The sequence below is a fragment of the Cygnus olor genome, chromosome 1 (genome assembly GCF_009769625.2).
Source record: "Cygnus olor isolate bCygOlo1 chromosome 1, bCygOlo1.pri.v2, whole genome shotgun sequence".
In the NCBI taxonomy this organism is placed as follows: domain Eukaryota; kingdom Metazoa; phylum Chordata; class Aves; order Anseriformes; family Anatidae; genus Cygnus; species Cygnus olor.
Window position 1 is genome coordinate 164,371,615 of NC_049169.1, and position 13,292 is coordinate 164,384,906.

The 13,292-nt window shown below is 37.8% G+C and overlaps 1 protein-coding gene across 36 annotated transcripts in view; it reads right to left on the reverse strand.

Moving 5' to 3' along the window:
• The window catches only part of SCEL (sciellin), an 82,167-nt gene extending 70,836 nt beyond the window's left edge, over positions 1-11,331 (reverse strand). For 8 of the 36 annotated variants that reach the window (XM_040539340.1, XM_040539320.1, XM_040539303.1 and 5 more), the window contains exon 1: positions 11,041-11,326. The gene's annotated coding sequence lies outside the window, so the exon portion shown is untranslated. Of the gene's footprint in view, positions 1-10,336; positions 10,560-11,040 lie in introns of all 36 variants that reach the window. The other 28 variants (XM_040539540.1, XM_040539521.1, XM_040539454.1 and 25 more) reach the window with 12 other exon arrangements.
• Between the last annotated feature and the right edge of the window lie 1,961 nt (positions 11,332-13,292).

Below are 13,292 nucleotides of genomic sequence, written 5' to 3' on the forward strand. Positions count from 1 at the left end.
TCTGGATTCAAAGCCTCTAGCTATACTTAAAGTAAAACTTTAATTTTTAGCTGTCTTGTAGTTAACTTTATTCATTCTGTTCAGAGTCCTGAGCTGCAGATAAACCAGTACAAATGAGATTTAACATCATCTACGTACCTGCGAGCAGAACCTCCATAGTATTGTGCCTAAATGACAGTATTTGAATTCTTTATCTTTTCTCAATTTTTATTTTGAAACAATTCTGCTCTAGAATATTTTAAACTTTTAAACCCATAGTGGTTTTACCATTTTAAGTTGCAGAAGAAAGCTCCATGTCAGTGAGCTATGCTGTAGCTTAATTATACAGCCAGCATGGGTGTGTGAGAATAGCCACCACATACTAGAGAATAAATTGCTGGGTTTGGTTTTTCTTGATTTACAAGTTGCTATATGAGGAACATGTTCCCAGGGAGTGGTGAAAAGTAGGGGTGTGTTAAACAGGTTTAAGAACATTTTAAAGAGACACAGTCAGGTTTGAGACATAGTAGATTTGGTGTACTTCCTCCTTCCTGCCAAATAACATTTTCTGTTTCTGTGGTTAAAAACAGTTGAGCTGCACCCTGCCTCTCCGTTTAAGTGATACCACAAAATCCAGTGTCGCAGTATGTGTCACACTGGTCTCTCTCTGTCTTTTTTCGTTTTTTGTCATCAGTAAGGAAATGAAACTGCCAAAACTGCTGGTCTTCACGCTCCTTGGAGAGCAGAATTCACATGCCATCAAGCTCAGCCAGTAAAATCTTGTGGTTTTCTGTAAAAATAGCTGTGGTGAGGACAAACAACACTTGGATCAAATTATTCTCTACTCAGAGCAGTACAGAAGTTATTTGCTAGTGTTGCTGGGGCCACCACTCTAGTGTCTGAAATACCCCAGTATGAAACCTGGTTTTCAAGTTCCCAGGTACCTTCTCAAAAATCACATGTTGTTGAACTTGGATTCTCTTGTTTCCCAGATGTTTTGCATGGAGAATGGGCATTATTTTGAATCTTTCTTACACATAGTACTGGCTTTGAGCCTTGGAGAATTAAAGGTTATTTCCTCTTTCTGGGTAAAGATCTCTACTGAAACTAAAGATAATTTCAATTGAAAATAAGAACAATCTTTCTTGCTTTCACAAGAGATGACAGGAATATCAATTTCAATTGCTTGCTTACTACAGGAGAACAAAATTAGCAGAGCACAATGTGTATACAAATTTTAGCGTGCCATTATTGTAAATAACATTAAAGTTTTTTTTGGAAGCATTTAACCTCACTTTCTCAGAGACCGTTTTTCTTTTTTTTTTTTTTTTTTTCCCTAGGCTGATAAATATGTTAAAATTTGGATGTTTTCCATTACATTATACTATATTACTTGAGGTGCTATCTTGTTCTGTATAATCAAAACATTTAGAACTAAAATTCCAGTACTTAGTTATTTGAGAAAATACATGTTTTAAATTTGCCCTTCCAAAGGTAATAGGTGAGCACCATGACACACACAAAGATCGTTGTTAGTCAGACCAAAACTTAATTCATGAAAAGAGCACAGTGTGGACATGACTTGTAAGTGCCAATATTTGGAAGAAGGAGAGTAAATGGAAAAAGAAATTTGAAAGTAGGTAGCAAAGTAGCTGAAGAAGAGTTGAAATAATTAGGAAGGAGGGCAATGTCAAAGAGAAAATGGAAGCAAGCAGAAAAGGAAGGTCAAGATCTGTCTGATCTCATATACTGACAGTGCAAATCATACAGAGCTGTGCTTATGAAAGGGTTTGAGAACTGGAGTCTTGTATATACAGAAGATATATATCTCCTACCATTTTTAAGCAAGGTGGATAGAGGTGTTTATATAAAACAAACAAACAAAACAAATCAAAAAAAGCTTTCTACAGAAATTTTACATTCTAGAAAATCTGTGATCAGATGAAGAGAAAGGATGAGCAGTGATACTGCATGAGAACTGTCATGAAAAATGTGTGGCATGTTAGCAATGCTTTCCACACGGCCTGTGGTCGGGACAGAGTAGCATCTGAATTATGCTGCAGAAGGAGCAATTAAAGGCAAATGCACAGGATGAGGAAGGATGGTTGCTTAGCTGAAAACATGAGAGCTGAGAGATTTGAAGACAATACCACAAATAAACAGCCTGCGGAGGTTTGTGCAGAAGGCCAAGTTCAGTGATAGCCTCTTAATATAATTTTTCTAAGGATTTTGAGAGTTCAGCCTCCTAAATGTTCAGAGGTCTAACTGCAGTGACTATCCGTTCAGGAACACCCCAGAGATTGCCATGAATCAGTGTCTCTGTCACTAACCTAACTGTACAGTGCGGTGATCCAGTAAACGGGTGCTGACAATAGCTTTTGTGGTTAGCAGCAAGGGCACGGTTTCATTATCAGTTTAAACTGATCTAATACCACATTCCCACCAGGAGGAGCAGTTCTGCCTTCCTCGTCCTGCCCTTGGCCATGTTCGTGCAATAGTCTCTTACATCAACTCAGTCAGATCAGTAAACTGATCCAATTCACTGCAGGTCTCATGATCAAAAGAACAGAAGAAGCCTATAGCAAAAATAATAATAAAATAAAATACTGGGTAAGGCAACACCACCAATTTGTCAGGGTACTATTAGGAGGTTTACACCAGTCATGAAACCATCTTTTAAAGCTAGTACCTTAATTTAGCAACTATTGAAACAAAAGGACAGTTCACACCTCAAAATTAGTATTTTAACTTCTCCGTAAAGTCAGCCATGTTGTTTCTAGTCATATTCTTCCTCCAGAGTACAGAGTATTTTCCCTGCCCTAGCAGCTACAGACTTTTACAATACAACTTTCCCACAGGATTTCAACCTAAAGGACATGACAACATTTAGAAAGAACAATCTACGTTCTTTCAGAGTATGTCCTGATTCTCTTAAAGTCTTAAAGTACTGTGCTAGCTTTTCTCTCATCTACAAATCACACCTTGCTCATATCTCTACATGTATACATATGGGAAAAGCTATTAAAAACATCAGCATTTGCCAAATATTATTGGTACATCATATTTTCCATATGGAAAGACTTTTCCTCATCTCAAAATTTGTTCCTAAATTAGTGATCTTTGATATCTTCCAAGCACTAATGGGAAGGACAAAACTTGAGGATGGGATTTGAGTGATAGGAACCATTATCACTTTAGGCATTAAGGAAGTCGACTGACCACTAAATTGGTCAACAACTCAAAAGACAAAAGAAATACTTTCCTACGTTTTTACACTACTACACTTGCAGGCAGACTTTAATCAAATAATAGGATCAATTCACAGAATCACAGAATTGTTGAGGTTGGAAGGGACCTCTTAATCTCATATAGTCCAACACCCCTGCTTAAGCATGATCAGCTAGAGCATGTTGCCCAGGATGGTGGTCTGGTCAAGTTTTGAATACCACTGAAGATGGAAACTCCACAGCCTCTCCAGACAAGCTGTTCCTGTGCTTGACCACACCACACAATAAAAAAAGTATTTTCTTGTGTTCAGATGGAATTTCAAGATTTTCAGTTTCTTCCCATTGCCTCTTATCCTGTCAGCGGGTACTAACGAGAAGAGTCTGGCTTCCCTTTCTTGATTCTCTCTCAGCAAGTATTTATTCACATTGATGAGATCCCCCGAGCCTTCTCCAGGCAGAACAGTCCCAGCTCTCTCCACTTTTCCTCATATGAGAGATGTTCCCAGCACTTAATCACCTCCGTGGTCCTGTGCTGGACTTGCTCTGGTAAGTGCATATCATTCTTGTACTGAGGAGCCCAGACCTGGACATGGTACTCCAGATGCAGCCTCACCAGTGCAAAGTAGGGATGCATGATCACTTCCCTCAACCTGCCCAGGATACTGCTGGCCCTGTGCCATGAGAGTGCATTGCTGACTCATGGTCATCTCGTTTTCCAGCTCCTGGACAATTTCCACTCCAAGGACCTTCTCAGCAAAGCCGCTTTCCCAGCTGGCCCCCAGCATTTACTGGTACCTGGGGTTAATCCTCCCAGGACATAGGATTTTGCCTTTACCGATGTTAACCATGCTTTACCCCATGAAGTTGAACTTCATGAGATTCCCCTCTGTCTCATCCTCCAGCTTGTCAGGGTGCACAACCAACCGGCACATCAGCCAGCCTACCCAGTTTGCATCATCTGCGAACTTGCTGGGAGAGCATTCTGTTCCTTTGTCCAGATCTTTAACAAAGATGCTAAACAGTATTGGCCCAGTGTTAAGCCCTGGGATACACCACCAGTGACTTGATTAGGTTAGACTCAACCATCTAAAGCATAGGCTTTCCTTCCTCTTACAAGTGTCAATTTCCTAAGCTGTATGTACACTGTATAAATGGCTACTTCCCTAAAGGGAAGATGAAGCTAGAATTAATAACTTTGAAAAGCAGTCCACACTTTGTCTGTAATTATGTGCATCTTTCCATCGGACAGTGCTAACCTGTTTCCTTCCTTTTTCTTTCCTCCCATCCTTGCCACATCCTATCTCTGACAACCATGGTTGGTGAAAAAGATTAAGGGCTTCCCCGAGCTCTTCGTGTAATAATGAACAAGACGGAAGGAAGTAATCACACGTACATTTGCAACTCTATTATTATAAAGTCAATGAAATGTAAACTATCTCCTCTTTTGCCTTATAATTAATTAATTAATTATGAAAATGTACTGATTTATTTTCATTCTTCTGTTGCAACAGAGGTGACTATTAAGAAGTTTGGAAAAAGAAACTATAGTACAAGCTCAAAAAGTGAAATTCATGTACAAGAGGCTGCTTAAACACAGATATAAATTTCTGTTATGAGAAAAGATGAACATCATAAGAAGGCATATTATATTGTGATGCTCCACTCTGAGCCAAATAGTATTTAGTCACTTGCAGTTTTGTGTAAGTACTAAAGATGTTCATCTGTGATGAACATCCAAGCTAATCTGAATGCACAGGCACAATATCTCATAAGCAGTAGAACTATGAAAGCTAAAATACATAACAACTTTGATTTATTCAACAAGGTACAGAATATGCATTCAGGCAAATAGACAAGTATGTATTAGAAGCAGACATCATAGTGCACCTATGAGGGAAACTTTAACAATAAATTTATATATTTTAATTCCACACTATATTTCACAGTTGTAAAATATATATATATATTAGTTTACTGAACTTAAACATAATCCTGTACAAAATTAATGTTCCAGATGACAAGCTTTCTCTATAGTTGTCATGAGCATCATGCCATAATAACAGGAGGAGTTCTGCTCATACAGAGAAAACAAGGTGGCTGTGTGTCCCTTGTATTACTTTCTCCTCAATTTGTTTTTGGTAGAGTAGTCCTTAGTCAGCACTCTGAAGAAACAATGAAGAAGAAACAAACACTAATGTTTTGAAGAAACGAACACTAATCTGTTTCTGGTCCCAGATGGACAGACCTCAGAAAAAGGTACCTGTGAGATGTAAGAAATCCCCCACCCTCAGTGTTTTTGTATTGACTACTCCTAAGTGTCTACACAAAGAAAAAGTGAATTTCAAGTAGCTCCATGTTTGGGTGTCTCTGTTTCCATGCCTCATTTAAGGTCTCTGACTCCATACAAAGCTGACTCAGAGCTTTGCATGCCAGTGTAAGTGGCAGGCGCCTCCCTGAATGCTGTGGCTATGTCTGACTTTCCCCAAACTGCTCTGATGTTCTTGCTGAGACCTCCAGAAGTTCTCCCCATAAAACTTGGGACACATGGAAGTTCTGAAATCCTCACAAAACAGCACCAAACACAAGGGGTTAGATTACTCCCTTTTAAAACGTTTATCTCTACCAGCAGATAGGATTTTTCAGTCCACTTGCTTAGGCATGTGCAGGTATGAATTCTTATGGGTCTTGGGCTGCTCTGCCCACAGCTATTGCTGCCCCCGCCTCCCAGCCCTCCGTGGTGCCTCCAGGTTATGGCAACTCTTATATTTGCTACATCCAGGGTTCAAGCAAGGATAAGGCTTGGGAGCTTCTGCTGTATTTCACACTCAGTACAATAGATAGAAAATTTGTGAACTGTTAATTCATTATTTCTGGTATCACAAGACTGTTCAAGGTAGATGAACAGCTTTATTATCTTCATGCTAGAGGGTGAGCTGTGCCCTTAAGTCTGACTGAAGAGCCTTGCAATGCAGATCCTTCCTCTGAGGCATCTGACTGAGCTCTGTCAGAAACAAGTTCCTCACCTGGATGGTTCTTTACGTCTAACCTAGTGTGGCCATTCCTCTGTAAAGGAAAGCATCAAAAAAGAACATTAGTCAAAGGTGTCCTTCTTTCTACTAGCCTTCTTAATAGAAAAGAGTGATTCAAAATATAGTACCAGCATTAAAACGTTGCAAAAATCAAAGTCACCTTCCTCCTTACTTTAAGCTCTAATAATTTATTTAGTTTTCCACAGTATCTCATAAAACATTTTCATCCGCATACTCATTAGCCCAAAGATCCCAGGACAGGATTGTATATACAAGGCTGAAGAGAATACATAATGCTAATTTAGTTTAATCATCATCTATTTGCATAAATGCAGTCCTCCAAGGAAATCTATTTATTTTGCCAAGAGCAGTTCCTTAAAGGATGACAGGGTAAGAAATATGACACCTATTATTACAAATGATTACTTAGAGGTGAATGTACTGATTTTAATTATATCAGGTAATCTTGAGGTTTCCCATACTGTCAAAAATAATTTACTCTGCTTGCACTAGTTTATTGTTGGCTTTAGATACTGTCAGTATGTCTTTTCTCCTGTAGCAAAGTCCTGCCTTCCATCCCCTTGGAAGGACACCGTTCCAGTCCCACTCTGCTTAAAGTACCATAAAAGCTGAGATTGTCTTCATATGATCAGGTAACTATGCAGAATAAAATAGCCCCTCAGCTTACCATGATCCAAAACAAGAGCAGCTGTTCCAAGATGAGTGCATCTTCCCCATAGACCCCACGTATAGACCCTACCCCTTCAGAGGCTGCTTTCTGTAGTGTAGAGCTACATCTACAGTGATGCCTTCCCTAGTTTACAGGTCCTGCCAGATGATTTTGGGACTCAGACCAAGCAAATCTACACTTCAATGCAGGAATCTCTCTGTCAGGGATAGGGCTTTCAGGTAGCAACAGAGAATATCATAAAATAGTGCTCTTTCCTTCCTAACCCTGCCCATAGAGTCTCCATTAAAAGCTCAATTCAGTTAAGATTATTTCACAAATAAGAAAAAACAAAAACAAAAAAATATATAAATAAAATTTGGGTTTACTACTCAAGCAGGAAGGTTGGGTAATAGCAACTGATCTAGGCTTGAACCATTCTGTAGCTCCAAGTTCAGACAGTAATGCTCACAGTTGTAAAAATAATCCAATATTTTAACAAGCGGGTTCTGATAGACAACTGCTGACCTGTAGACCCGTATGCACTTAGTCTTTAGAGAAGTTAAATTAATTGGTCTTTTACTGTCACTATAAGCAGTCTGTAAATCAAAACAAAAACACATTTCAACAGAAAGGACTCTTTGTCTTACACATCTATGATATTAATACACCACTTTACAAATCAAGGAAAAAGATTGGTTAGGAAAATGAAATTTAAATACAAAGTTGTAACTCTGGAAACATTAGCCAGCCACTTGCTTATCTCTTGCAAAATGTAAATTCCCTTTTATTCAGAGTTCTCCAGCCACATACACGTATACCTCTGCGTAGCTATCTGCCTGGTTTGGAGCAAGCAGCTTGGTGTCCAAGCCACACCTCAAATGGGTGACAAGTATCTCCTCATTTAGAGGAGATACTTCCTCAGATGAAGGCCTGAAAGAAGTTGAATGCAGTACATGTTGTTAGGGGTTGCCTAATGCAGTAACCAGTGCTGGACACTTAAAAAAAAAAAAAAAAAAAAAGGGTGAAGGTGACCACAACAGCTAGTACACTGTCCTGAATGAAGGACCAAGAAACTATGAGTTAGTTCCTTAATCTGGACATTAACTTTTGCATGTGCTCAAAGAGAAAATGTAAGGGTAAAAAAAAAAAAAAAAAAAAAAAAAAAGACAAAGAAGAAGAAGAACTGAAGCATTTTTCCTAAAGAAAATGTCCAAATTACAAATCCTCAAGACAAGACAAGACATTCTGTCCCCCCACACATCAGACATCAGAAGCTTGGATAAATAATAATCCTGTATTTTTTCAGATGGTGTATATGGTGCAGTTAGGTCATTTAGCTATTTTGTTCTAGTTACAAGAATAGGCAAATAAACAGAATTGTTGTATCTAGTTTTTCATAAGAAAAGCATAAATACAAAACATCATATAGTTATCAAAGCTGTTGCCATAATTGTGTTGTATGAAGTGCTGTTTGACATTAGCAATACCATTACTCTTTTACTTTTTGTAAGCATATATAACATATTAAAATGTATAAGACCAAGGCCAAATTTATTTTGTCTTAGAACACAACAGAATTTAAAACATCACTGTCTATACATGCTTTTTATCTGTCCTTAAGCCTCCTGCTACATTTCACAAGCAAATCCCTCCTAGCTGAGCCCAATGCTGATCTACAGGTACCGATTCTAGAACATACTTACAATTTAGTGTAATTTGCAGTTTGAACACTAGGTGGAAACAAAGTAATAAAAATAAGATCTGTTATCAAATAATCTTCAGCACAGCAAATGGAAGAGCTTTCTCCAACACACGACTGAAATCCCAGAAGCCAGAAATGGCAGCTTAAACCTGCTTAATTGCACCGGACACCTCTGTGATTCTCACTACTTGGGCACAAGAAGAGGAAATAATCTCCCTAGACTTCTTAAACTTGAATATTTGATTTTCTTTCCTTGATGGCTTACTTTAAATTTTGGGATACTTGTACCCCAAATGCTCAGATGTATTCGTATTGATCGTTTTTCAAGTATTTCTGTGAAAACTGGTACCCGAATTCAACACGTAAAATTTTTCCTCTATTGTTTTTCAGTTTTGCAAAACTTTAGATTGAATGTATACTTAGAATGAGCAGCTTTTGTCTGCTGCCCTTTGCTTGTCATAGATTATGAACAGATAAATAGTGAAAATAGAAATGTATATATATATTCCATCTCATGGTTATGCAACAAGAAAAGCAAAGCAAGAAAAGAGTCACCCTCATTTTACTCTTTTGTGTAACACAGTTCTAGGAGCCTCTTTATTATAATTCCAAATTTCCTCAGATCAAGAAAGGGAACTGAAATGATATTTAGTTTTGGATGATAGCCATCTTTTGATGGCTTTAGATATTCTGTTGCTTGTGGAAAACTTGGCTCCGGAAAAATCCATATGCAGAATGCAACTGCAGCAAAAGCCCATAAATAAGGAGGAATGATGTAGCATTTCACTGCAAACCACAATGCAGAACTGAGCTGCACAACAGCAGTGCTGGTCAGGATTTGACATTCAGGCATTTTCATCTTCTTTCCAGGAAAAAAACAATCTTAGCATAAGATCATCCTGTTAAAAAGATGCAGCCATGTTTTACACAAATTCAGAAGAGACTGGCCTAGTGATCCCTAGTCCCTTTCAGTACTGTTTGCAGAATTTGAAATGGTTAAGAAGCTGGTATAACAGCAAGGGACAACCCTAGTTTTATTTATAGTTCATAACATACTCTTTAAAATGTGAATGGTACCCTGCCTGCATCTAGTATGAATACATAACAAACCATGAGGTCTCCAGCAATATTTTCACCTCTTCCAAGTTTTTCTAATTTTTTAATTAATACATTGGTTATCCCCAGTACCTTGCTCTATTTCATTCTACATGTTAGTCTGAGTTCTGCCTCTTTGTCCATCTTTTCACACAATAAGAGGGCAGATGCTAGCCTCACAGGCTGGTTTTACAGACTGTTTAAAGTAGATTTCAACTGCCTGAGGTGACTTAGTCAATTGGCTCACATACCAGAGCAAGTATTCATACTGGTGGAATGCAAGTCAAAACCTTAACTGAATTTGAAACCTGTTGAAGCTTGGTGAATAACTAAGCCTATTGTTCCTGATCCAAGTAAATATAACCCTGTCTACTGAGTACTTCTATTCAATGTCTTAGATTAAATGATTTTGTGTATATTTTCTAAACTCTATAGGAACAAATGCTACGCTAAACTCAACGAGCATATATCAAGTAGCTGCATAAGGCCTACTGTCATCATTCCTGAAGAAAGTTTATATGTGATGGGTGCAAGGACACAGATAGGGCAAGATATAAATATAACAATGAAGTAAAAGCTTTGGGTTTGGAAGAGTTTTGAGGAAGTCAGTATAGTTGCCATTGATTCAACCTACCATTGAAAGACTATATTTCCTCAAAGCTTTTATAAAGAAAAAGATTCTGCAGAACAAACAGTGTCTAAGTTAGTTCTTTGTCCCTCAGTGGATGATTATCCCAGTCCTTATCCTTAAGGTCATCTTTTAGAGGAGACACTTGTTAAATATCATGGAAATCTCCTTGCAGTACAATAAAACAGTGTCAATCATCCTTCAGTTATGACTGAAAGGTAATGAACTCCTAAATAAAATATAGCAATTGTTAAATGTAGAATGGCAACACATCCTTAAGAAACAACGTTCTGTGTACATTCCGTATCATCTCCACTTGAAACAATACCAGAAAACTTTGGCATCTTTTCTATTTGTCTTACTATTCCCACCCTGCTAAGTATGTGTGAACTGGATTTTATATCAATGGGTCATTTTAATACAGTCTATCTAAATAACTGATCAATTTCCTGATATCAACTTAAAAAAGTTAAATATTAGGGCAGAGAATTTAAAAAAAAAAAAAAAAAAAAAAGAATTTGACATGACGATCAGAGCCCAGATTACACACGGCAGGAGTGGAAGGGGAAATGCTGCTTGTAAATTTAGAAGAATCTATATGGAAAACACTGAGTGTCAAACACAAATGCATTTGCTTGTTTGTTTGTTTTTTAAATTAATCCCCATTTCAAAGTTCCCCAGGCAAGCTTAACGCTATAACATTGACTTACCAATTTTGGCACTGAAGAGAGTAGCTAGAAAGACTTTTCCAGATGCGAGAATTTCCACTGTTTATAAAGCCGTGGGTCTATTGATCACTGATGAGATGTCCCTTAATATGCCTCCAGTTACTACTTCCTATAGCTCAAATCCCTCTTCTACCAAGATTCAAGTTTCAGGTTAAAACATATTGAAAGTTTGTCTCTGCTGTTAACTGCTCTGGCTGGTTGGCAGTTGCTGCTGGTGACTGTGTTACTAGGAGTGGTTTTGGCTTTGAGTAGGATAGTTGTGAGTCAACATGTGGGAATAAATCCAGACATGCCCAGCTTTCCTCCTGCTCTGTAAACAAAGTGATCTGATACAGAAATCTGACTGGGATGATCTTTAGATGCAATAAATATATCTGCCCTTCTGACACATGAAGGCTATCTTCCTACTGAACCCAGTAGGCATGTGACACAAGTTATTTTTTGAGGCACTCTAAATTGCAATAACTTCCTTGCCTGCAAGGTCACGTATTAGTGATAAGCATCAAGAGTGGGATCCTTGCTGCACAAAAGCCAGGAGCAAAAATCCCATTGATCTCAACAGAATAATGGCATTGCCAGAAGGCACTGCAGAGCACTACAGTGAGGGGAGGCTTCCCACAGAGCCTACTTTCCTGCTCTCCATCTTAATCTTCTAGCACCTTCTTTGCATTCTTCTTCCATCTTTGCTTCCAGCCAGCTTCTTCTACCAGAAAACCCCTCATGACAAATTTCCCTGGCCTGGTTCCACTCTTTCCTCGAACAGTCTGCCTTTAAATTCAAGTTTGTTTTAGTCAAAATAAATTCCAGCTAATAGTGTAATCTAAAATCTTTCCATACTTTTTTTTTTTTTCCAGGAGAAAAGTTGCAGTGAAGCAACAGCCATTCAGCTGAGCTCTTTAGAGCATGTCTCTATGTTACATACTGCGGGAATAACAATTTACTTTCCCAGGTTAATATCTCATGTTACACAAGTCTTGGCACTGTAAAGTATCTTTGCAGACAGACATTGTTTTAAGCAGGTAGCCAGCAGGAATCTGTGTTCATTCACAAAAGCTACTAAATGCCACTCTAAAACAAGAACTGTGTATAAAAACTGTTGAAGGAATATATCAAACAGGCAAGCTAGAGCTGTGCTTTTGCAACAGAGGACTTCAGAAATCTGTGTTTCAAAGGCATAGAAATAAACTGTACATAGAAAGAGAAAGACATAACCATGTTCTTTGCAGACTCCTGCTATCTTCAATAAAGTAAACTAAACAAATAAATAAACAAATAAAATACAGTCTGCAAAATGTTTGTTAAGAAAATTCAAGGATAAATGAAGATATGAAATTAGACAAATAAGAGTTACTTCATTGAAGTCAGGATTTGTTCTGGATTGTTTACTTATATCACCTACTCTACTCATCCACTAATGAATCTGCTTTTTTGTCCCTATGATACTGCACAATCATAAATTATTATCATGAAAGAGAACACTTTGATCTTTACCATGACATCCTGTAGAGTCAAGGCCATTGAACTGTCTTGAATTTTGTTTATAGATAATGTTTTTTCACATGATGTGGGTAATATTTTACTTTATCACACTGCAGTAAAGATTCCCCTTTATCAAAGGTAATAGAAAACTGGATCTTTGCAGCAATGCTACATCTGTAACGCAGTTATTTGTGGAATTTGTATGCAGGGCATAGTAAAATTTGCTCATTACTCAAATTAGGCCATCAAAGTGGCAGGCCATGGAGGAATTCTCACATGGTCCTCAGATCATCTTCCATCATCCTTTAAAACTGTAAAATTTATTTGCCATCTGATCCTTGAGTAAACAGCAATAAAGTAATCTCTCCCTTAGTTATCACAAAGTTTGACAGTCCTTGATTAAAACATAAGCATCTTAGATGCAGAACTGCTGCCTGTAGAATACTTTTAGAAGTAAAAGCCTTATCTAAAGCCAAAAATAGTTTATCTGTGTGCTGAGCTTTTGGATGCTGGTCTTCATCTTTGTAACTGAAAGGTACTGAAAGTAATTTATTATGAGCTCTGTATATATAGATGCACTCATGCCTGAACATACTAACCAGTTGAGTTTAATTCAGTCTGTACATCAAATCTCTTTTAAGTTATTTATTCAGACTGATGGACTGAATGGTATTTTTATAAGTGAATCATGGATAGCATAAATTATAATGGTAGTACACAAATAACCCAGTATCTGCCAGTACTCAGTGGAGAGT